The sequence below is a fragment of the Dreissena polymorpha genome, chromosome 1 (assembly GCF_020536995.1).
Source record: "Dreissena polymorpha isolate Duluth1 chromosome 1, UMN_Dpol_1.0, whole genome shotgun sequence".
Taxonomy (NCBI): Eukaryota; Metazoa; Mollusca; class Bivalvia; order Myida; family Dreissenidae; genus Dreissena; species Dreissena polymorpha.
Window position 1 is genome coordinate 32,438,019 of NC_068355.1, and position 26,549 is coordinate 32,464,567.

The 26,549-nt window shown below is 34.8% G+C and overlaps 2 long non-coding RNA genes across 5 annotated transcripts; both read left to right on the forward strand.

Annotated features, from left to right (window-relative positions):
* Positions 1-749: 749 nt before the first annotated feature.
* LOC127876028 (uncharacterized) lies at positions 750-10,123 on the forward strand. 3 transcript variants are annotated; one of them, XR_008047607.1, is made up of 3 exons: positions 750-818; positions 6,926-7,789; positions 9,098-10,123. It is a non-coding gene; the product is annotated as an uncharacterized LOC127876028 (long non-coding RNA). The 3 variants fall into 3 exon arrangements; XR_008047608.1 differs by lacking the exon at positions 750-818 and adding an exon at positions 5,740-5,879; XR_008047606.1 differs by lacking the exon at positions 750-818 and adding an exon at positions 5,925-6,032.
* A 2,882-nt stretch (positions 10,124-13,005) lies between these two features.
* Positions 13,006-21,759, forward strand: LOC127876012 (uncharacterized). Of its 2 annotated transcripts, none has more exons than XR_008047598.1 (4): positions 13,006-13,100; positions 16,564-16,693; positions 20,698-20,833; positions 21,493-21,759. It is a non-coding gene; the product is annotated as an uncharacterized LOC127876012 (long non-coding RNA). The 2 variants fall into 2 exon arrangements; XR_008047597.1 differs by lacking the exon at positions 13,006-13,100 and adding an exon at positions 15,802-16,116.
* Positions 21,760-26,549: the final 4,790 nt, after the last annotated feature.

Consider the following 26,549-nt stretch of genomic DNA (forward strand, 5'->3'; position numbering starts at 1 on the left):
TAAGCTGGCAACTCTGTATACACAGAGGGATGGAGTGAGGCTACCAATGTCAGTCTGCTACAGCAGCACCACATCATCCATCATTGTGGGACAGGGGGGGAGAGACAACATCGTGGTGTTCAGAGTGGAATAGTGTGTACATGTATGTATTAGTTGTTGTAATAAGTGATTAATATTTCAATGACAATGTGTTGTTTAGCATACGAACATAGTAGTGTGTGATGTTACAATACAACATTAAGTGTGTAGTTAAAGATACAAATAATTTATGTGAACATATTGTTATCTAATTACACACTGTGAGGGTTTTTGTTTGAACATTAGATCTTATGCATATTATGTTATGTTGTCATAATGTTTGTGCCATATGGTCCTAAAATTAAGTTCTTGTAAACTTTTCATGAAAAAAACAAAGCATTTCAACTGAAAATTCAATATTTGTACATAGATGCACATGTACATAGCAACTAAGGCTATTTTTAGACTTTCATTTCTATAAACACTATGCCATGTAAGAAATGTATATGGATGAATATTTTTTATATAAAATATTGTTTAAGTAATCTTTGGAGGCGCATATATTGGAATTTTACGCAATGTTTACAGAAAGGTAACACTTGATGTGAGATTTATTAATTTGCCACATTTTATGCTGTTGAGCATTTGTTATTGATTTTCATTACATTTATATAAAGTTGTGTGAATCCTAAATATACATACAAGAAAAACATCAAGCTATTTTGCTGCTCCAGTCGCTGCTGAGTCGGGACAAGGATGCCAAGGATGTGGTGGACAAGGATGACCTGAATACACAGAAGGTAACAAAGACGTTTTTAATTATCAGGGCTTTTCATGGCCAATTTGGGAAAAAATGCAATTTTGGGATTTTTATTTTTTGTGTGCGAAAAGTCCATTGATTTCAGAAAAACAAATTTAATATAAATATTTCTTAAACTTAAATTTAAAGAATAAAATCATATTACGCTAGAAATATACTTTTTTTAGATCTTATTGAAATATAATTGAGACATATTAATCATAAGGTACTTATTATGCCCCCCATTTGAAGAAGAGGGGGTATATTGTTTTGCACATGTCGGTCCTTCTGTCCGTCCACCAGATAGTGTCCTGATGATAACTAAAGAACGCTAAGGCCTAGGATCATGAAACTTCATAGGTACATTGATCATGACTGGCAGATGACCCCTATTGATTTTCAGGTCACTAAGTCAAAGGTCAAGGTCACAGTGACAAAAAACATATAAACACCATTGCTGCCACTACAACTGACAGCCCATATTGGGGGCATGCATGTTTTACAAAACAGCCCTTTTTAAAGAAAGAAAAACGCTTTGCGTATGGGTCCGTTTCACATACCCATAAAAGGAAAAGACCTGCTTATGTATTCCCTATGTATTAAGAATGCAAAAAAGATGAGGTGGAAAAGAAAAGTATGAATTTACTTAAGATAAAATACCCTTTTTACTTGTTTGTATAGTGTAAACTCATATATATATATATATATATATATATATATATATATATATATATATATATATATATATATATATATATATATATATATATATATATATATATATATTCATCCGAAATTTCGTGGTCAAAAAGACTTTTACGGACACATTAGTTTATTTTGTGGATTTCTCAGTTCAGAAAAATAAATGATGAATTTGTGTCAGTTACTTTTCTGTGTGTGATAAATTTGTGGATCAGTGAACCCTTAAAATCAACCAAAATAATGTCCCTGAAATAATAATGGTTTACAATGTAACCTGTGTATTAAGAATGTTATATCTCAAGGGACATAGAAGTTATGAGTTTTTTTTGAAACCTAAACGCAGATTTTGAAACCTAAACACGGACCCTAAGTTCAAGGTCAAGATCACAGGGGTAAAAATTTGTGTGCGTATGGAAAGGCCTTGTACATATACACATGCATACCAAATATGAAGGTTATATCTCAAGGGACATAGAAGTTATGAGCATTTTTCGAAACCTAAATGCAAAGTGTGACGGAAAGACGGACAGACAGACAGACGGACAGTCAGATCACTATATGCCCCCTTTTCTTTGAAAGGGGGCATACTTAAACCATTTTGTATTAAAACATTGTTGGCTAATGTTATACTAATCTGTGAATTCAAAATTATCATTTTCACTCAACTTTCAAAGATGTTATTTTATAAGCCAATATGCGGCTCATCAATAATATTAATTGTTGTCGTCTCAGATAAGCATGTCAAGTCCACATAAGCTTATCAGGTAGGACACTTTACGACTAGACTGGATTTTTGTAAAAAGGACACTTCCTTTCAACGAAAAAAACCTTTGAAGAGGAAAGTGTTATCCCTATTAGTGTGTGCAGACTGCGCAGACTTATATGGGATAAGAATTTGAGCACATGCATTAATAGGGGGAATTTTGACAAGATGAAATTGACAAGAATGATATGATTTAACAAAACATAAAATGGCGTCTTTTATTGTGTATATCATGTTTACAGCAGGACTTGTTTTACTTGAGGATCAATAACTCAAACTCTTCTTCAGCTCAATGCTTTCCAACTTATCATACAGGAACCTCAGTTACACAACACCCCGAGAATTTCTGTCATCCTCATAAGGCCTTGAGGTTTTATAAAGTTGTGAGATATTTAATAAAGCTTATAACTATGATTCCATGGAATGCATTTGTTCTCAATAAGAAGGACCCCGGCCTCATTCCCAGAACAGTGTAATAAAAGTTTTAGAGTTAGTTTTCATGCTTGCAATGGCAACAATGTAAGGTTGCATGGGAAAACAGGACTTAATGCATGTGTGTAAAGTGTCCTAGATTAGCCTGTGCAGTTTGCATATTCCATATTGGTTCGCTCAACGTTACAGCTACTGCACAGCAAAGAAGACAACTGTCTGGTGAAAGGCTGGCTGTATAACAGTCCAGTGATGTCGGGGGACGCGGCCTTTCCATGGCTGGGGATTGCATTTTAATTTTAAAGCGGCGCAATAGGGGGCATTCTGTTTCTGACAAACACATCTCTTATTTAGATCTTATCGAAATATGATTGAGATATAATTATCCTGAGGATATTATTTTTTTTAATAAACGCTTTGGGTTTGGGTCTGTTGAACAGACCCATAACTTGGCAAGGAAAATGTATGCATGTGTATTTCCTGTTTATTTAGAATGCAAAAAAAAGATGAGGTGGAAAAGAACAGTATGTAGTTTCATTAATGTCATCCATGCATTTATGGAATTTTTTTAATATAGGAAGTCTCTTCTAAACGTAATTCCGTCTAGCGGAGTAGCCTGTGTGGCTGTTTGGGCTCATCTGGGAAGACACTTTACGCAATATTAATAATAAATTACTGTTTTCTCAAAAGGAGGCTCAAAGCAATTTCACCTACAGTCTGTCACAGAGTTTAACAAGATGAGCCTCGTTCTGGGAAAGGAGTGCTTAATGCATTCAAAGTGTCATACACACATTAGCCTGTGTATTACACACACAGACTTATCATAGAGGATACTTTCTTATTGTGATGATTTTTTTTTTAAAGGGACTTTCTTCAAAACAAAAATCAAGTATTGGTGGAAAGTGTCATCTCTTGTTAGCCTGTTAGGACTGCACAGCTAGGTTACTGTGGGGCACCACTATACACATTTATTAAGCCCAGGTTTTCAGTCTTTTTAAGGGTGGTATTTTTACATTTGGATGAGAAGAAATATGGTATACAAACAATATGATTAAAATTTGGTTAATGAGAGAATGACGTTCATATACATTAAAATTCACAATAATTGTTAAGCGATAGTTATGTAAGCAATGGATGATGGAAATTACAGTGCTAAAATTTAATTCTCGTGATATTCCTTTTCTCAAAGATATGAAATCTCAATATATCTATAAATTACTGTAAATGGGTATTCAAAGTAAAACACTTATTCTTATTAAATTATGGAAGCTTAATTCATATAAATAAAGAAAGAATGAAAACAATTCAAAAATACAATTAACAAATGAATTGATAGTACCTATTGGTGAATTTGGACTTGTTCACAGATTAGCAGAATGGCAATTTTTTTTAAATTGTAATATACAATCGAAACCCGATGGCTCAAAGTCGCCTTGCATCAAAGCACGTTTGTATTGCTATATATTCATGAACATTTCAATTTTCACACGTTCATTTGTTCGTTTTGCTTTTAAGCGGCAAGGGTCGCACAAAGCTGTTACTTGATTATAAGCATGTTATAATTTCAAACATGTCATCCAATCAATGTTTAATTGATTCGAGTAAAATACGACATTTTGCATACAATCTGCGTTTTTCTTTGATGCTGTAATATAATGGCTCGAACGGCTGCATCGCAACATGTTCTATGTCATCTTGAAGAAACAAATTATTTTGTATCTTTACATCATGTCATTCTTAAAAAAACAACAAAAATGAATTAATACATAATGTGCTGTTTAATTTTTTGGTGATGTGTATAAAATGCTTATGATTGCTTTGATTCTTAGCGTTATTCCTTACATATGATAATTTTTTGATTGTATATTTAACTATTTTAAAATATTGATGACTTGAAAATATGACGTATATATTTTATGTTCTTACTATTTCATCAAATTATTGCAAAGTTATGTTAGTAAACATACATCTATTTGAAATCAGATCAATCAAATTCCAGATGGGTCGAACTTTTGTCGTCGGTCCCGGCGTGGTTTAGTTATTGGTTTTCACCTGTATTGAGCAATTTATGTTTTTATCGTAATTAAACTAAGGAATACACCTCTCTAAAAAAGATTTAAAATTATTTTTCTAAATGAACAATTGTATATCAAAATTAAAAAATAAATACAATAAAGCTTTTCAAACACTTTACTAAAAAAATATTGAAAAAAACTCTAAATTCATTATTATTTGTTGGAAATTAATTAATGTTCATTTGGTGGGTTTACTAATCCACGAAATAAACTCAAACACATAACAAAATAACCTGGGGCTAATTCCTGTTATTACAAAATCAGGAATCCACAAATTTACGTGTCCATGAACAAGTATTTTTTATAATCTGGAGGTGCCAACAAATATAAATCATTATCCAGTATCAGGGAGGTAACATTCCAGTCTCCAACTTGAATTAGTGATTAATATTTTGCTTTATTTTATCTGTCACGGCCTTTTTTGAAATAATAGTCTGTCAGAAAGGGGCCAGGACTCAGGGCTATTTTTCCTTCTTAAGGAATGGCATTTTTTCACGAATTTCAGAATTTCGTTACTCAAATTTTCACAATTAAAAATAGTTTGCAACTGAAATTAAGGGCAAGTAGTCTGTAACATAATTTTACTCCCAGGTGTATATGAAAAGCCATTTATTTCCCTATTTTTAAAGCACTCATAATAGACACTTCTGTATTTGCAAGTTGAATAATAAAATGAGCGCTGACAATTAACATTGCCACAAATAATTTGTTGATGGGTTTTTACAATTAAATTCCGTGCAATTAAAAAGACCCATAATTCTCAATTTGAAGATTTTGTGCTAGGAGTTTTCCCAATAGTATTTATTATGATGCAAATTTTCCTTATTTGTGTGGTGCAGACGCTTTTTTTGCAAAAAATGCTGGTGTATTACTAACTTACATGTACAAGTTCAAAATACTGACTGGGCCAAAATATTTCATATTGGTCCCCTTAATGTAACAGCAATTGCTGAGCACAGCGGAAGACTGTTTAATAAAAGGCTCAGCCGTATCAAAGTCCAGCAATGTGCGGGGACGCGGCCTATCCATATCTGTATATTACATCATTTTAGCTGTCACTAACAAGGGAGATAACTGTAGATCTGCACCAGCAGTGAGTTCTTCCTCTTAAGTTGCTTTTTAATTATTTTAGCTGACACTGACAACGAAGATAATTAAAAATCTGCACCAGCAGTGGGGTTTGCCTTTAAGTTGCTGTTTAATCAATGACACTAAGAAGGGAGAGAATTGAAGATCTGTATCAGCAGTGAGTTGTAGCCCTTTAAGTTGTTTGTTTAAATATGTCTAACAACTTTATTACATGTTGATTTACTTTGGAACTGTTTTCTAGTGTGAATTTTAACAGATTTTAACAATCAAATATCTGTAAAGGCATGGTAAAATATTAGGTGTGTGTTTTTTGCAACTTTGCAAAGACATTAATATTTAATTGTTTCCTCCCATTTATTGAAAAATATATTAACAGTAAAACATCTGTAAAGGCATTATAAAAGTAAAGAGATTAATATTATAATGAGTACAATTAGAAAAAAATCTTGCTATAAAGATAAATAAACTATGCTGTGGGGAAATGGGGCTTAATGCATGTGCTTAAATTGTTGTCACATATTAGCCTGTGCAGTCAGTACAGGCTAATGAGGGACATCAATTTGCTCTTTAATGTGGTTTTGCTGGAAAGAAGTATCTTCTTTATTATAATCCAAAGTGTCCTCCCTGATTTGCTTATGTGTATTTTACATGCTACACATCCTAATATTGATGAGCTGCGTATTGGCTTATGAAATTACATCTCTAAAAGTTAAGTAAGGATAATAATTATGAATTTACAGGTTAGTAAAGCTTTAGCCAACACGTGTTATGTCTTAATACACAATAGTTTAATTGTATTAACGTTCATGCTATTAACGTCAATGAACCAATAAAATGCCAGATTAGACATTCATGAGATAGACGTTTTGCTCTTGAAAACCTTTACATCCAAGAAGCAGAGTTTTTAAATAATGTAATATAAACATCTGTTATAAATTCATATCACCCACTGTGCCTTAACATCCAACCAAGAAGCAGAATTTTTTAAAGAATGTAATATAAACATTTGTAACAAGTTCATATCACCCACTGTGCTATTGTTGTTTTTAGGAGAGCACCAGCATTGATATGTATTTAGCCCAGCAACAGCTCCAGTCCGGCCTGCAGGAGCTCCAGTCCAGGGCGACCCTTCTTCTCTCCTGACCCCAAGCTACTCCCCTAGACCTCCGGCCTCAAAGGGTCAGCAGTGTTTAACAATGCCGTTCTGCAGGAAATTATGTCCGTGTCGAGTTTCCCACACTTGCATCTGAGTAGTTTTGTTTAGCTGGAGTGCCTGAGTGGGACGAGTGCTAATGACACCAGGAGTTATAGCAGTAGTTTTGGTAACGCTAACAGTTAGTTCTCGATGTTGGACATCACGAAGAATGACCAGTTAAATAAAGTGTTCCATTTTTTTATGGGAAGAACAGAAATTCAGCAAAGAATTTGAGAAAATCAAGAAACAATTCAAGCCATAAATTCAACAGTGTTACCTTGCCAAGGGGAATACTTTTGATGTTGATAGTGCGGGCAACAGTAGCTGTGCGGACTTTCACGGTTTGTCCTTTCAGGGGAAAAAGTGTCCTAAGAGAATGCGCTTTTGACGCTAATGCTGACAAAGGCAGTAATGACTAGGTTGTGAACATACAGAACACGATACATCAATGGGGTGTGTTCTTCTGGCGCGAAATCCGCGAAATATTGAAAACACTCTGCTAAAAGCGAACACGTGCGTTTTGTTACGAGAACTTGAAACTCCGAGCCCAAAGGGCATCGTATTGATTCGAGGCTAAAGAAGGCCTTGAAATATGACAGCATTTTTGTTGTATGATCCAGTGCGCCATTCGACGCTCAACCGAAGTTAATCAGAACTCAAACTCAATCCTTAACAATATCAGTGAGGCCAGCGTGTCATCTCAGCTTGTTGAGCTTCAGGTGAGACCTTACTGTTTTATGTATTTTGAAAATTGGGGCTGATATTTCAGTCCCATTCGTAATCTCAAAACGTCTATATTTCCCATAATTACTGGCTAAAATTCTCTATTCAATATTTGTTTAAATAGGTTGAAACATTGAGTTCATTTCCTTATTCGGCTCTATAAGTTGAACCTTAATGCAATTAATGTTGGTAGCTCTTGTTCTCAATGTTTAAATATTTGTAAACGATAAAACAATCCCAATTTAAATCAAAGCAGCAGGATTTTTCCTAAATTGTCCTAATTTCAAATATTGTTTCATGTACAATAAACTCTGCACAGAGCTAGCCCCTGTTCTAGCACATTTAATAGTCTTTTATGAGAATAATTGGCTTGATTTGCAAATTTCACTAAGTGTTATTAATATTTTGAAGTTGTTGGTGTTCTAAACATATTTCACATAAAATTGGACATGATTATTATTTAAAATATGGCCGGGATGTTTGCAAAACAATTGCACTTTATTGCCTTCAGAAGTGAAACTTTAAGTCTTAAGTATGTCCTACAAAAACTTGGCTATATATTCGAGAAATCAACAAATATCAATACAGCGAATTAATTTAATCAGAAAATGCTATAATTACTAGTATAATGGCCCTGGTAGCCAGATAGAGTGGCGTAGGTTTCTCTCACCATAGATGTCCATCGTTTTTTGTATTTCTGTCTAACTCATATACAAAACGTGTTTGATCAAGTACACATACACTTACAGTATTTAACTCACATCTATTGTTTCTGATGATATGTCATACAGTTGTATTGTTTTACTTTTGATGTTGTTCAGTCTCACATTCTTAGTTTTATACATATAAAGGTGTACAGTATCATGTTTTAAGTTTTATAATGACATATTTAAAGAGTATCACATTAAAAATTATATAGTATTACATGAATTTTAAAGTTGTTGATTCTCACATTTTGTTGTATAGTTGCACTTTTTAAGGAGTACAGTCTCACACTTTAATTTGCTTAAGTTATGCCTGTTTTTGTTTTTTGTTTAGATAAGCATTTTACCTTGCTACAAACTGTACTTTGCCGTGTATTCTTCGCGGTTTTAAACAACAAAATTTCAATGTAAAGTTGGTGAAAGTAACTCATTGATTCAACGCTATTCTGAGTTAAAATTGGTGAAAAATTAATTGCAATATGCTGAATATCAATTAAAGACGCAATGTTTGTGATTAAAAAAGGTAAAGTAAGTTTGTTTTAATATTCATTTGTCACTAAATACAATTTGGGTTTAGTTTGCTTTCCATTGCCTTTTCAGCAAACATTATGAGCCAACAAGACAAACATTATTGTACAATCCCGACCCCCTTTTGCAAAAATACTACAACTCTTCAGAAATTCAGCACGAAATCCTCTTGTGTCAGCCTTACACGCTTCCTATCAAGATATTTTCCCATGTTTGCTTCATCAACACTTCCAACAGCGGATCCTTGGTATTTTAGACTTCCATTCCAGCGTGGATGGGGCTTAGCAATAAATTGATGGTGGGAAACGACAAATTGTTCGGGACGAGTCGCTCGAACGGAAACGATCTGATCCAACAGATAGCTGATAGTGATCCGTCGAATAATGTGACTGACCTCGATATGTTGCTTTTAAATAATGCGAACCTTACACGAGAAGAACAGTCTGCGAGCAATTTAGGCCATTTAACAACCGTTATTGTCTGGAATTCACGGCTTTTGGTTGACAAATTTGGCGTCGGGACTCGCTCTTTCTCTGTCTACGGCAGCAGCAGCAGAAACAACAAAAAACAGGTAGTATTTGAGGGGTGCTCTGGGATACGGGTTTCAATGTATGTGCTTAAAGTGTCATCCCTGATTAGCCTGTGCAGACTGCACATACATTAAGTCCTATTAAAGTGTCAACCCTGATTAGCCTGTGCAGACTGCACATACATTGAGTCCCATTTCACCAAAATGAGGCTCATATAGTGTATCAGTCTTCTTTCTGCCGGATTAAGGAAAAGTTCCTAGCATCAAATGGGAATTTTGTGTTTTTAAACTTATCAAACTTGGTAAATAAAAAGCAAATAACAGTTGATATCATATCAGTTTAAATCACAGGTCAGCGCACAGTGTTGTCTATTTTTCAGCCAAAGGTCAGCCCCTGAACCCAAAGTTTATCATTGTATAACAAAAATTAATATAATTTAATATAATTGTTTCATTCCTTTTAATTTTAGTAAAACATTTATTTAATGCCTTTAGTACATTAAACAATTATTTTCTTTATTTATTTTCAATATGTATTTAAGTGCCTGCATTTTGTTTTAAGAGGCGGTTCTTACTAGAGTTGCGACACCTTAAGGGTTTCGCGGGATGGAATGAGTGGGGAGATGAAATAAAATTGAAAACCTTTTTCTTTTTGTGCATTTAATGATGGTAACCAAAGTTCTCGCAAAAAATTAATATACATATCACATGATAGTAACCATAATACTCGCAGACATGTTTTTTTTTTATGCCGTTCGATTAGCTACCTTAAAAAGTAGAACTTCAATTCCCATGACTATAATATTAAAAACGTGAAAAGAGCAAACAACTGCAGTGTGTCGGACATCCCCATCTTAAACACTATCGACTAGCATTAAGCCTTTTTCTGTGTCTACAAAATTCTGTGTATTTTATTGAAACATCATTATAGCTTTGCGTTCAAGATAGTGTTGAATTCATTTTGCAATGCAATCAGCGCTTTGATTTTACATTACGAAATGTACTACGCAGTACATTGTGTGACGCCATTTCGGTGACGAAACACAACAGTTTTATTTACACTCTCTGGAATTTAAGGACATGTCGCGGACGTTGTGTTTTTTATATGTAAACTATTTGTTTAAAGCATCGAACGAATGCAAAACGTATTTCGGATTGTGTGTTCATCATGCATAAATGTAAACATAGATAGAAATACAATACAATTGTGTTGTTTGAACTAAGTTTCGATAAAGACATGGATTAATAAAGGTGGAAGTGCATATCGTTTCAAGGTATTTGTTATAAACTTTGGATTAAAGTAGTCAACTTATTGTTACAAACATTGGATTAACGATGTCATTTAGATAAGCGTGACGTTTATACTTAATAAAGTATTTTTATAACTCTTGTTAAAGCTGAAATTGAGTCATCAAATTTCGCTACAAAACGGTGTCAGTTGCAATAGATATTTAAATGGACTACGTTAAATTATTATTATGTTTGATTATTTTGTTTATTTGTTACGCACTTTATGCTGCTAATGATGTGTTGCTCACGGCAAGCCTCGCCGTGTAAACCTTTCTTCAACTCGTCGGACAAATTCAAGTACACGTGATACTTACATTGTATTTTGTTTTTTCTGTGTATTTGATGATGGTATCCAAAGATATCACAGATATTTTAATATACATGAAACTATTTCAATTAATGCTATTTTGAGAAGTCCGTCCCCGCTCTGCCGTTTGTTATTGTTTATATCATACTATTTTGCTCCTCTATATAAACATTTCTCAAACCGGCTTAACGTACTTTTATTTTGCATGCAACTGATTGCGCAATTTATGACGTATGTTGTGTGACGTAATTTATTTGTCACAACAAACACTTTTAAGTTAAATTCTCTGGATGTTTTTAACAGTTATTTATTTGTTTAAAGCATCTAACGAATGCAAAAACGTATTTCGGATTGTGTGTTTATCATACATAATTGTAATTGTTATAAATATTGGGTTATCGTTGTCATTAAGGCAAGCGTGTTGTTTATACTAAATTGATTTGCTGCTCACGTTTATTTATTGACTCAATAATTAAACCCTAAATTAATAATGTATTTGTCTCATGATAATCATGTATATTAAAGATATTATCGGATAAATAGAATACCATGTTAATACCAGTGTGTACTTACATTTATCCGACACGTCTCGGAAAGCCTCGCCGTGTAAACCTTTCTTCAACTCGTCGCACACAATAACACATAGATTTATGTCATTTATATATATATCTAAACAACCACACTCGATCTCCACAAAAGACATGCATGTGTACTTCATATTGATATTCAAACACAATTATCGTTGTTTATCGATTTAACGCCTAACTGTATATTGCATTAATAACGCGTAACGTCAGTTACTTTGTTTCTTAACAAGATGGAAGCTAGCCTAAGCGCTTTTATGACGTGACGTCACAATGTTTATCTTAGCGCGTGTGGTTTCCCATAAAATATATTTAAACGCAAAATACTCGAAAACTTGATTTTTCCCAGGTATAACGCCTACGCCAACAGGTAGATCGCATTTTGGTACATATACATGTCAAATTTCAGCAAACGTGTTCGGCCAGTTTTCAAGGCGCTCAAATCGCAGTGATTTGCCTCATCTTAACGAAACTTAGCCCCCTTTATCATTCGTTCGATTGAACGACATCAATGATGACGTCCAATACATCACTCATTCCATACAGAACCCTATTTTCAATCATAGATCGGTAACCAGCTGAACAACAGGGTCTCTTGCCAGCTGGGCCCAGACACCCAGGGACACATCCTTTGCATGGGTGGTGGTGGGTGGCTATTGGCTCAGGACTTTGAGGCAGTTCAACGTGTCATACTCGCAGAGTGCAGCCTTTCTAAACATGGGGCTCCACATTTTCCTGCCCAGGGGTCAAGATAACCTTATCCAAATAGTAGATTGGTAGTGTAATTTACTTTGTATTATATGCAGTTGTTTTACTCCAAATTTCAATTCGAATAGTTTGTGTGTGTTATATATTGATAATACTCTCTCATGGGTGCTAACTTAAAAAATCATCAGGTAATCGTAAATATTTGTATTGTGTTGTATTGCCTTGAAAGTGTGTAAGTGGGGTGGGCTTATAGATTTATCCTTGTCAGTAATTCTATCTGCCCTTGCTTCCATCATTCCCTATGTCCATCCCACCATTTTGCTGTTGAACTGCACTTACTAAATATTGGTTTCAGAGGGATGAAACATGTAAGAATCAAGTGTATAGTATATAGATGGCTATGTTTGTATCAAGTCTTTAGTGTATATCCCATTTGTATCAAAAGCCTACAAACATGATGTATTTACTTAAACAACATTGATTGACTTCCAATATAACTGATGCAATTTCAGAATGATATGAATAATTTGGTTTATATGGGACACACTTATGGGATGCACTTAGATTTTTTAATCTGTTCGCAGAAGCCTTATCCTCAAAAGGTCAGGTCCAAAGAAGATGATGACCTACTGCAACTCAGCCACTTCATCTCAGTAGGTAAGTTCTTGTGCCATTGCAAAAGGGGCCACTATGGCAAAGAATTCAGGAGACCCAGTCTCAATAGCCTAAGATGTTAGGTGCAATAAAGCTTTAATAAACAGGTTAATCCTAATTTGAACTTTGGTTTCTGCTCTTCATTTAATTGACCAGTTTATCTTGTTTCAGTTTAGGAGTTCAGAGACGAACTCTTGTATCGAATATAGAAAGAAGAAGTTTCAATTTTAACCCTCAATTTTGCATTTTAAATTGATCATTCAGAGCTATATTAACACTCAAAACAACAACACCAACAAGCAATTTATCAGCGGGTACCAACATATTTGACTCATTAACTCTTTACAAAATAAGGTCCCATACTCATTGTAATTATGATTCTTTCTTCCGCGTAGCTGTTTAACGTCATTTTTTACCTTAGGTGACCTTTAGGTTACATTAATAAAAATGCCCGCTGCTACCCACGAATGAATACACTTCATTTAGTCCATTGGCTGATTTGAGAATACCACCAGAACATTGGAAACATTGCCGTGTCTTTCTAACACTGTTTTACTGCGTGTTCAGCAATAAACAATTTTATCTCTTATGAAAAGGCATGATAGATAGAACAGTTATACACTCAACTGTTCACATCAATACAATTTGTGCGTAGATTCTACACCTTTGTCAGTTCGTGGTTATTTTGTGTGAATGTCAGAGTTTATATACAGGTCATTGCTGTGTTATGTATAATTAAGACGCTATAGCGTGAACTAGGTGAACTGGAATTTTCTTAAGACCAGAAAGATGTTAAATGAAGATATCCAGGGATATAATTATGGTATGTCAATAATAGATTCTTAATGTGTTTTCAACAATACCATAATAAATATTATTTGTAATGAATTTAACAAGAATTATTCCACCATATTGACTAATGTATTAAGCATGAGCGCGATGATTCTCGATACTGTTAATACTCAAATAAAATAACAATGCCCGACAAACCACTAAAACAGGTTTGTTTGAAGAACGCGCGTATAAATATTTAAAATATGTACGGATACTTCGCGTGTGGCTGGTTGACTCATATGTTTTAATTTAACGTCCATTATTCTTTTGGTTTTCTGTTTTGTATCTATAGGTTTATGACCAGCAAGATGTAATAATGTAAAATAAGCCGCAAAAACTCCGCGTAACATCCCGTTCTGCGTGTGATGCAGCTAAGAACTGCACAGAAAAAGACATTCGCTATCCTTGACCTCATTCATTGAACTCTTTACCTTTCATTAACTCCTACCACAATCAACGCTGTATATCATTTTAAAGATATTTCTTGTTTACCATTGATGCAAAAGAGAGTTCAGTGATGACTATAGCTTTGAATAAGATGAATTTTTCTGTTGTCGATATCCGTATATCAACTTTAATGACCAATTGTGACCTATCAACTATGTGATTATAGTTTTAATGGTAAATAAAGCACATGCCAGCAATAGTGTAAGTAGCTTTTCATTGATTGCATACGGAATAGCCCATATGACTATTACACCCAGAACAATCCTAAATGCTACGTGTTGCAAATCAACACATTTAATGATCATTTTAGTTGATTTGAGCACGAAGCTCTCAAAGTGAGAAATTGTGATCACCTTATGTTAGGGATCATGCTGTGTGCTGCTTCAACTTCTAGCTTGTTACCAATCTAGAAGCATGAGTTGTTATTGAATCTTGATGAAACTTGGTCATATTGTTTATCTGGACAATATCTAAGCCAATTTGCATCTTGTTAACATGCATCCTAAAACTAGGTCATCTATTCAAATAACAGAAAATCATGGTTGACACTCTAGAGTCTAGACGTCACGATTAAGATTCAATCTTGATGAATCTTAGCCAGCGTTTGAATCAGGGCCACTTGTGTAAAAATAAACTTGGTGTCAAGGCTCAATAATGCTGAAATATGGTCAGAATGCTTTCTTGGCATTTGAATTAAACACCGCTTTCCCCCTTAACTTGATTTTGCTAAGAAGATTTATCTTTAAACAAAAAATGCAATAAAAGCTTGGTTTTCCCAGCAAGGCTCATGTATTATAGCTGCATGTGGGCTGTTGGGCAGTGGCCGCACCTATAACCTCTGCTCTCTGTTTTAAGACAATTTAAATCGGATCTTCATGAAAGTTATCCATCATGTTTGTGGGCTTTATAAAAATGTTCTCGTCTAATGAAGACACATTGACCGTTCTGCAATGATTAATAAAAACCAATCTTCTGGAGTAGTGTAGTTTTTTTCTTCATTTTTAGGTATACGAACTGTCTGTTAAATTGCGACTTGTCTTAGCATAAATGCAATTAGAATTTATTTAATTTTCCTATTTTTTTACAGCTCATACATTGCATAACTGTGTAATGCCTTGAATAGTGTATCGCACGTGTCTATTTAAATGTCAAATATTGACTTGCCTTCAAGGCTTGACATTGCAGTGAATAGAAGCATGACTTTCTGCTTATGCAACTAGATATTCACTTTGTTGATATTTGATTTCATAGGTCAACATGCCAGTGAACAAGGCACCCTTCCTAAACCCTCGCCGACTGCGCTAAACGGGAACCTTAACCCTTACAATACGGGAACCGAATTTTTAAGGCCTTTGCAAAACTGAGTTTGGATCCAGATGAGATGCCACAGAACGTGGCGGCTCATCAGGATCCAAACTGTTTGCTATTCTGATAGTATGCTTTGAAAAAAATCGAAGAAAATGCTAATTTTATAAATTCAGCAGACGACAGTTTAGCAGACGACAAATTTCCCAGCATGCAAAGGATTAATATACATGAGATTCCAGGCGGAATTTAAAATCTGTACCACTCTGATCTCCAGTAGCAGCCCCAGCTGTGGGAGGCAGATTCATGATGCACCTATGGCCTTAATTATCTCAAAACATCCCAACCTCACATGACCTGTAGGGCGGGGATGTATATAAATGATCATTAAATCCCACAAACCAAGGAGAGGTTATATTGGAGTCAATTTTATGTAAGTCTGTCAGTTAGAAGGACGTTTCGTCTGAATTTTCTGTAAATATATTTTTACCTCACCACATCTACATTTCTAAAGGGATTAAGTTAAAACTTCAATCATGTGAACCCCATGAAGTTTGGATTGAGAGTTAGTGGTCATTTTGTGACAAAGCTCTAAGTATTGGTCAAGTCACTGTCTTGCATAAAAATATTTTACTGTTTCTGTATCTCACCATACATGGGAATTCCGAGGTTGTTATACTTATATTTGATTCAGGGGTGGGGGTAACTAAACGTGTGCCCACAGTTGCACAGAGCCGTGTATTTTTGTTTAACAACAACAAAAGCATTATATCCCTTGCATCATTGTGATCTTAGATTTTAAATCAATGTACTATTGTAATATAATTAATCTTACATTATACCAAATGTTCCAATATATATATATATAATTGTTTTCCAGTGGTTTGTGTTCAGTGTCAAGCAGTATCCTAGCAATCAAGTCAAGTCAGCGCAGCAGCAACAACAGATGAAGCAGCAGTCGTACGCAATACATCAACAACACTGGTGCATATGCATTAAACTATAAAGAAGTATGAATGCAAACATGTCTGTATAAATTTAGTTTATTCTCAACCATTTAATATTAACTTGTTATATTTATGCCCCCCTTCGAAGAAGAGGGGGTATATTGCTTTGCTCACGTTGGTCTGTCAGTCTGTCTGTCGGTCCGTCCACCAGGTGGTTGTCAGATGATAACTCAAGAACGCTTGGGCCTAGGATCATGAAACTTCATAGGTACATTGATCATGACTCGCAGATGACCCCTATTGATTTTGAGGTCACTAGGTCAAAGGTCAAGCTCACGGTGACCCGAAATAGTAAAATGGTTTTTGAATGATAACTCAAGAATGCATACACGGCCAACAGGGCAAACTCTGAACAATGTTACTGAAGCAACTGGTCTGTAATCCTAAATCTATAATTATCGGTCCAATGAAACATCATCCTTTGAGTAAAATACAGTGGATCAGTAAAAATATTATCAGAATATGAGAATTTTTGTATGTTTTGTATATTAAATATTGTGTTAATTAGAGCTGCAACGATTCACCAACAGCTCAATTCGATTTCGATTTCAGACACTCCGATACCGATTATTTCGATTTGATTCATCTTCAGACCTAGTTTTATCATATATTCACTTTTATGCCTCAAAATTAACATTTCTGTTCAAATGTGATTTCAATAAAACACATAAAAAAGAATAGCAAATAAGGAATTTTAATATAAAAACTTCTCACTAGAAGATTGTGTTGATTACACAATAATATAAAAAATAAATAAACAAGAGGGCCTGAAAGGCCCAAGGTATCCCCCGCAACATATGCTTTGTTTGAGGATGGGTGCAAATTGGACGGATGAACATAATGATAGATGGATGGACGGAGGACAATAACACAAAACTAAGACAAAGGAAGGTTCTTAAGCTCAAAAGTGCCGGACGGACAGCCGGATGGACGAACAACGCCAAAACAATATCCCTCCGCCTCTGGCGCGGGAATATTCATACCAAGTTTTAAAGAAATCCGCCAAAGCGCTTCCAAGATATGGCTCCGGACACAAAAATGCCTATAGTAAAAAGCATTTTTTCAAGATACAAAGGGCCATAAGTCTGTTTTTAACAGATGGTGTACAATGCCATTTGGCGTGCATCATCCTCTTATGCATATATATACTCATACCAAGTTTCAATGAAATCCGCCAAAAAACTTCCAAGATATGGCTCCGGACACTAAAAAGCATTTTTTCAAGATACAAAGGGCCATAAGTCTGTTTTTAACAGATGGTGTTCAATGCCATTTGGTGTGCATCATCCTCTTATGCATATATATACTCATACCAAGTTTAAATGAAATCCACCAAAGAACTTCCAAGATATGGCTCCGGATACAAAAGTGCCGGACGGACGGACAGCCGGACGGACGGACAACGCCAAAACAATATCCCTCCGCCTCTGGCGGGGGATAATAATGATAAGAACGTATCTGGAATCATATGAATGGTTGTACTATCACTATTATACTTTTACCCAAAACCGCTATAAGCATGTCTTCCATTGTGCCATGACAGCATCACCTGTTACCTGTAGGACAAATCACATTCTCTAATAAACTTAAACGAAATTCCAACAGAAATAGAACTACTTTTCTGGCTCGCGACTTCAGTAGTTGCACTTGTGCCACCTCTTAGTCTTGCTAAATCAACGTTATGTTTGCGTTTGACATATTGCATTAGAGTAGTGGTTGAGCCGGACTTAGCGTACGCCACATCCATGAAGCACAGTTTGCACTTTGCTTTATCGGTAGGGCTACCATCCCGAAACCCAAAATACTGCAACACTTTTAGTTTTTGCTTCTTAGGCGCATCTGATAATTTCAATTTGTCGGCAACAACTTGTTCAGCCATTTTGACGCTTTTTCCGAAAGTAGACCGTAACGCGCTTATTGATTGGATGACTAAAGTATTAAGCAACCAATCGCGCGCGTCGTAATTACAGGTAAAGAAACAACCTCCACCTTCCCGTATCAATAGTCAGAATACAGCGTGCTTTACGTATCTATGCATATATATGTATATATGTTAAAGAATCGAATCGAAATTGGTAGGTTTGGTATCGTAATCGAATCGAAGCATTTCAAATCGATTTTCAATGAATCGGATCGAATCGTTGCAGCTCTAGTGTTAATGTTTAATTTTGTTGATTAATATAAATATAAGCAGGACAGGGTAGGTAATACACTATTATATCTTTCTTATATACAGGGGAAACAAATGCAATAAGTTTATATTTCATGTTTAATGAATAGAGGATATCACCCCCCCATTTTTTTTTAACATGATGTAATAAATTACCACACCCCACATTAAACCCCTTCTCACACCCCACCCCCTCTCACCCCCCACCCCCCTACCCCCCATCCCCCTACCCCCCCATCCCCCCTATCCCCCCCCTACTTCCCCACCCCCCCTCCCCCCACCCCCCCCCAATTTATTTTTTTTAAACATCTTATAAATTACCACACCCGACATTATACCCCCTCTCACCCCCACCCAACTACCCCCCCCACCCACCCCCCCCCAAATTTTTTTTTTAAACATCTAATAAATTACCCAACCACACATTATTACCACCCCTCTCATCCCCAAACTCCCTACCCCCACCCCCCCTACCCCCAGCCCCCACATCTCCCACCCCCCAATTTTTTTTTAAAACATCTTATAAATGAACACACCCCACATTATAACCCCCTCTCACCCCCCTTCCCCCACCCCTTCTAACCCCCCCCCCCCCCCCCGCCCCCCCCACCCCCCCCCAATTTTTTTTTTAACATCTTATTAATAACCACACCCCACATTATACCCCCCTCTCACCCCCTTACCCACCCCCCACTCCCCCATCCCCCCCCCCAAAAAAAAAAATAATAATTTTTTAATTAAGGTCAAGGTCACAGTGACTCAAAATAGTACAATGGTTTCCGGATGATAACTTACATTAGGTCAAAGGTCAAGGTCACAGTGACAAAAAACGTATTCACACAATGGCTGCCACTACAACTGACAGCCCATATGGGGGCATGCATGTTTTACAAACAGCCCTTGTTTATCAAAATATATGTAAGCATATTGATACATATAACTTTGCTTTGATTAAGTGTTCGTTTTATTTCACTCTGCCTCTTCTTGCCATGTTGAGGATGGCCCGCACATTGCCCCTGTACTGACCTGGGGGTTATTTGTATGGTCTATGGTCTTGGATGGTCATGGAAGTAAAAAAGTGTATGATTTTAAAGGGATTTATTCACAGATTTTGTATTTATTGTAAGTTAATCCATGAACGGTACTATTTCCATTGTAATTCTATCTATTAAAATAGATTGCAAATTCTTTAACCCATTTATTTTATATTGATCCATCGTTATCTGCAAATAAAGATCCATCTTTATCAGTTAAGAAAAGGACACTAACATAGGGCATCAGCAAGAACTAATTAAGATCCGCAACATTTAGGTTGGTGACTGTGTCTTTTTTAAAAATCATTACTATTTCTCTAGATCTATTTATTCATTTCATTACGTACATGTACGTGCAGACGTGAAAAGACTGGAATAATTTAAAAATTAATAATTCATTTAAGTCTTTTAAGCGGATACTTTGGGCGCTTTACACCCCAAGGTACGTGATTAATAAATTTTATGAAAAAGAAAAAAAATCTAGCTATGATCTCTTTTAAACCACAGGCCTTGGTTGTCAGTGATGTTATGGCTTGGTCATTTTTAACTGTCTACAGACCCCCCCCCCCCCCCCGGTTGGATTGGACAAAATCCAAGGGAAGTAATAAAGCTTTAAAGGGAGATGATGTCTATACCTGCCAAATGATAAATTGAAATTTTATTTCAAAGTGGCACAGTAGGGGGCATTGTGTTTCGTGTTTCTGACAAACACATCTCTTGTTGTCAAGCTTTCGCAGCCAAGAGTTGGCACCCGCTATGCAGTGCTCTTGTTTCATTTGGCACGTGATTGACTTTATTTCCAGGAAAACCGGATAACAAAGCGTTGATTTTGTTCTGGATGCATTAGCAGTCACAGTACATGAACCGACAGTAGTCATCTTCTCGAGATTCTGGCCTCTGAACCATCAGTCTATGAACATAATGCAGAGCAATCTAGGGGTGAGTTTTCAAGTCATGTGTTTATTTTTGGTATGCCCACTAATTCAGAGATGTGTGGGTGCATGTAGATTCACCCTTGTCCGTCGATACATCAATCCAGCTGTCAAATTTTGTGTCTAGTGTAACCTTGAAAAGTATTGCTTCTTGTGTGATGAAACCAAATATATTTACCATAATGCAAACTTTCCTACTTGTGTATTTTGTTTCATAATTTCTTTGATATAAATTGAGTTTTGAGACACAAGTAGAAAACCTTTCTCTTACTTCATACAAGTCATTTGAGTTTTCTCAAAAAAACTCTTGCCAAATGCATATTTTTGGGGCCATCATCTAGTAGGCCCTTCCTTATTGTTATTTATGATTAGGTAATATTTGTCCAATAGCAAAAAGTATCTTTATAAAAAATTCGGGTACAGCCTAATATTGGCCGGGTGCCTTAAAGCGCATTTTTTGTACCCTGGGTATAGTGTGGTATACTTTAAGAGTACATGGAATACTCTTAAGTAGTACGACACAACAAGGACCAATCGAGCCATCATTTCCTCTATGGATTCAAATCAGATCATTAGAAACACCCTATGGAAGTTTTGTGCTTGTTCTTTATTTCCTTTGGTTTCAACAATTGAAGGAAAAACTGTATTACATCTTTCTTTTTTCAGACGCCAATTGACGAAATCAAACTGACCAATCAGCAACAAAGCCTGTTGCAGCAGTTGTTACCATATTGACCCCAGTCAAATCATGGAAGCTTAGACATAAATACTGTTTAAGATGTGCCAGTCTCTACAGACCTCGTGGTCTGTTAAGCACTTACTCTGACAGGTGTCATCTTTGGATTTTGTGACAGGTGGAAAATGAATAACCTTGTTCAGATTGAAATGGCAGAATGAAAAAGCACAATTCACGCGAAAAGCCATATATTAATTTGACCAGCCATGGTTTGTTGGTCATGTATTATGGAAACTTTGATGCTGTCAGTCATTAACAATTGATGAGATATGTTAAATGTTTTTAAGTATAATGAGATTAAGGTAACTTGATAAAGGCGTGTATGTTAAGTAATACTTTAAGCCCACATATTGCACGTCTTTATAATTACTTTGTTTGTATTACGACACTTGCATCTGATAACGTTATATGCATGGAAAATAAATTTTACTTCAGACATTCTTTCATACATTGAGCTTGTGATAATTCAAAGCTGTTTAAATGATGCTGGTAACTTGGACGCAATCACAAAATATGTATTGGATTCGGTTCATGTAACTTGTAATGCTGGTAACTTAATTGGATGCAATCACAAAATATGTATTGGATTCTGTTCATGTAATAAGCATGTTTCAGTTTTCTGTTTTTACATGCAATATAGAAATGCTAGCTAAAATAACTGTGCAGAAAGGTTGAGAGTTTGAGGCTTCCTATTTGATCTGTCTGTCTTTTTCTATACAATAATCTTATTAAGTTTGCTCATTTGGGTCCGTATTTTATCAAGAATCTTGTCAAGTATGGCAGTATTTGAAATGAATATAAATTGAATGTAGACAACATTATTTAATCTTTCAATTGTCAGTTCTGTATTTACTTCTTTAACTTTATTGATTTGAATGGAGATTGTTTGTTAAATTATAAGATAATTACTTGTTCTTTATTTGGAATGCTTTAATTGTTTTGAAACTGAGTATTTAAAAATAAATTTATTAAATAATTATGATAAGGTTCATGAATAAAAGCCAAAGTCGTGATTGTTATTGTTTATTTTTTGTTGTTATATACATTATTTACATGCTCATAAATGTTGACAATTGTGTTCGGACATAATATATGTTTTATGTCTTACATTTGTGTATATACACATTTTGAAGACCGGATTTTCATGCTCTCAACTCATTTACCGGTAGTAACTTTACCAAAAATAAATGTTTATCACTGTATGATGGTAAATTTTGCAACTGATATATAGAGCAACTTTAAAATAATTGTATGTTCGATGTAAATAACTCATATATTGTTTCCATTTTGATGAGATAAACTCTATGTTTTCACTCCTTTGTACACATCCTTTGTAAACGGTACATCTTGTAGATTTTTGGTAACGCAAACAATTTAGCCCCTGTTAAACATTTATACAGGATAACAGATTCTGAAATTTAGCAATAGGAACAGGTTGTTAGATGCAATGCTTTTTAGTTTTCAAAGTTTACCAAGTATTTAAAACATTTGCTTAATTATGTTTTACATTCTAAAGAATAATTGATATCTCAAAACGTAAATCACTAAATTACAAATCAAGGGAGAGTTATGTAATATGCTTGCAATTGCTAAGAAGTGCAGTTGTTGTTTTTTTCTTTTCCGGTTAAAGCAATGTCATTTGCTTAAAAAAGTTGTCTCCCTTGTAAGAAAATTAATGTGTTCACATCTCAACATAACAAGTAAATTCATACAGTACATGTATTTAAAATTATTCACATGATATTCACCAATAAGTCTAATGGAATTTGTAGAATAAAATATTACATGTTATTATGACGATTATAAGTGAATGTTTGGCACAAAATGCCTCTTAATCTCTATATTTACAACTTCAGCAAATGTCTAAGACCAGATTTTCCTAAATGGTGTGGTTGTTGACATTAATATTAAATTTAGTTCATGAACCATAAATGTTTTGTTGTTGAACATATAAAAAAAGCTTTATGTATATTAATTTTATGTCATATTTCAAACATATCATATTAATACGATTGACAGAAAATAAACCTTTTGCTTTAATGTGTATACATGAAGTGTATACATGAGTAACGATTGGTACCATTCAAGCATGTTAATAATGAACTATAGTTTTAGTACTAGATGCATTTTTAGCTCATCTATTTTTTGGAAAAAAAAAAAGAGCTATTGTCATCACCTTGGCATCGGCGTCCGGTTATGTTTTGTGTTTAGGTCCACTTTTCTCAGAAAGTATCAAAGCTATTGCATTCACACTTGGTACACTTACTTACTATCATGAGGGGACAGAACAGGCAAAGTGAGATAACTCTGGCGTGCATTTTTACAGAATTATGTGCCCTTTTTATACTTAGAAAATTTAAAATTTGGTTAAGTTTTGTGTTTAGGTCCATTTTATTTGTTAAGTATCAAAGCTATTGCTTTCATACTTGCAACACTTACTAACTATTATAAGGGGACTGTGCAGGCAAAGTTATGTAACTCTGACTGGCATTTTGACAGAATTATGTGCCCTTTTTATACTTAGAAAATTGAAAATTTGGTTAAGTTTTGTGTTTAGGTCTACTTTATTCCTAAAGTATCAAAGCTATTGCTTTCATACTTGCAACACTTACTAACTATGTTAAGGGGACTGTGCAGGCAAAGTTGCATCACTCTAGTTGTCATTTTGACGGAATTATGGCCCTTTTTTGACTTAGTAACTTTGAATATATGGTTATATTTTGTGTTTCGATCCACTTTACTTCCAAAGTATCAAGCTTTGTATTGCTTTCAAACTTCAAATACTTTCATGCTATCATGCGGGTTACAACTGTACCTGGCAAGTTAAATTTTACCTTGACCTTTGATTGACTATCAAGGTCAAATTATTAAATTTTGCTAAAATTACCATAACTTCTTTAGTTATGATTAGATTTGATTGATACTTTGACATAAGAACTCTTTCCTGACATACCAAAATAGACTCTACCCAAACCATTCCCAAAGCCCCCCCCCCCTCCAACCCCAGAATCCAGAATCTCCCATCCAATTTTTTTTGTTTTTCATTCTTTTTTAAAGATCATCTCATAAATAAAACCATCACACTATACCCTCCACCGCCCCCCCCCCCCCCCCCCCCCCCAATTTTTTTTTATTTGTAAAAAACAAAAAAAAAATATTTTATTTTTGAAATACCGTCCAACCATCCCACTCAAGAATACCCCCCCCCCCCAAAAAAAAAAAACAACAAATTGTTTGTTTTCTTATTTTTTGAAGATAATGTAATAAATGACCACACCCCCACAATATACACCCCTCTCCACTCCACCCCTCCCTCCTTTGTGATTGAAGTATTGAGAGTCCCTTCACCTTTAAAAGAAAAATAGATGAGCGGTCTGCACCCGCAAGGCGGTGCTCTTGTTTTAATCATGTCTTAATGTGTTCGTCTACTCCAAATAAACATGTTGCATTTGTAAATAAAGCGTGTATAACCTCTATGTACTGTCCCAAGGTCTGTTTTCAAATACTTGAGTACCTCATATTGAGCAGAGACTTACCAATTTATGGCATTATTTGTTATGCACATGTCTGACTTATATAAATATCTTCAAGTTCTGAGATTACTGTTCAGGGTATTTTAAAGGTAAAAGTTTAAATATTTCTATAGACTGTAACCTTGTGTCTGTTAAGTTAATTTTAATACATTTATAATGTATAGCGTATTGAGAGTGTAAGTGTCTTTATTCTCGCCCGCATGCATTGTTGCTGTATGCTTTGACAAAGCTTACTACACAACTCGTGTTTGTTTATCATTTATAACCAGTGGTTTGTCCGCAGAGGTTACATAATACTATACTCACTTAATAAATCAACTTCATTTATTGATTTGATTTTGTATATATTCACTTCTCATGACTGAATCTGCAATAGGCCTTTGAATATGTGGTAAGAAAAACATTTTTTATTAAAGGTTAGAAACGTTATTATCAGATTTTGACAGATGGTGGTTAACATTTAACTGGAGAGTAGCCGGGAAAAAAATGGCTGTAAAACAGTGAAGTTTGATCCACTTTTAGTTATGTCTTATATATCACATTATCTATATTTTTTGTTAATTTGGATCATAATGATCTTTAAAAAATGGAATGATTATGAGGGTTTCCAAAATGATGCATTTATTTTATGTTAAAGTTATTGCTTTCAATTTTAATTTGTTATGGAAATATTTAAGTTTATGTGACTTACAGAGATATACATGTTTATGTAAGTGATGTGCTGTTTGATGATTTAAGAATTGTCTTGCACTCTGATTAAAGTAGATCGCCATTGATTCAAGTTCGAATACTGATGTACAGTTAAAGTGTGTTGTACTTTCAAATAAAAATACTATGTAAATATAGTTCAGTTATCCCTTGTTTACAAGATCACATTTTTATTGCTCATCGTTGGTGTTGGTGTTTGCATTCGGACACAATAATGCTTTCCTTATATGTTCATTATGTATATACTTGCCAAATTCTGTGAAAAGGCCCTTAAACTCATGTGCGTAATAAGTCGTCACAGAAATTAGCCTGTGCAGTCCGCAAATCCTAATGTTGGGCGATACTTTACGTCTTTATGATGTTTTTCGTTTAAAGGAAGTCTCTTCTAAACGAAAATCCGGACTGCGGACTGCACAAGCTATAATCTAGGACGACATTTAAAGGGACTGTCAACCACGAATGACGAAAAAAGATAAGTTGTAAAATACCGTATTTTTTACAATTATTAGTTTATATTGAATAAAATATCACGACTTGTATGTTACATTACTTGAAAAAAGTTCATATTTTCATTAATGTTACATGCTTGAAAAAAAAATCATAATTTCATTAAAAGCCAGCGTATCTCAGTGGTAGCGCATTATCTTTTGCTTACAGTGGGCTCGAATTTGAATCCCGGGTAAGACGTATTTTATTTAATCGTTGTACTTGATGTTGTAATTAGTTACGACTATTCAAAACAGTAT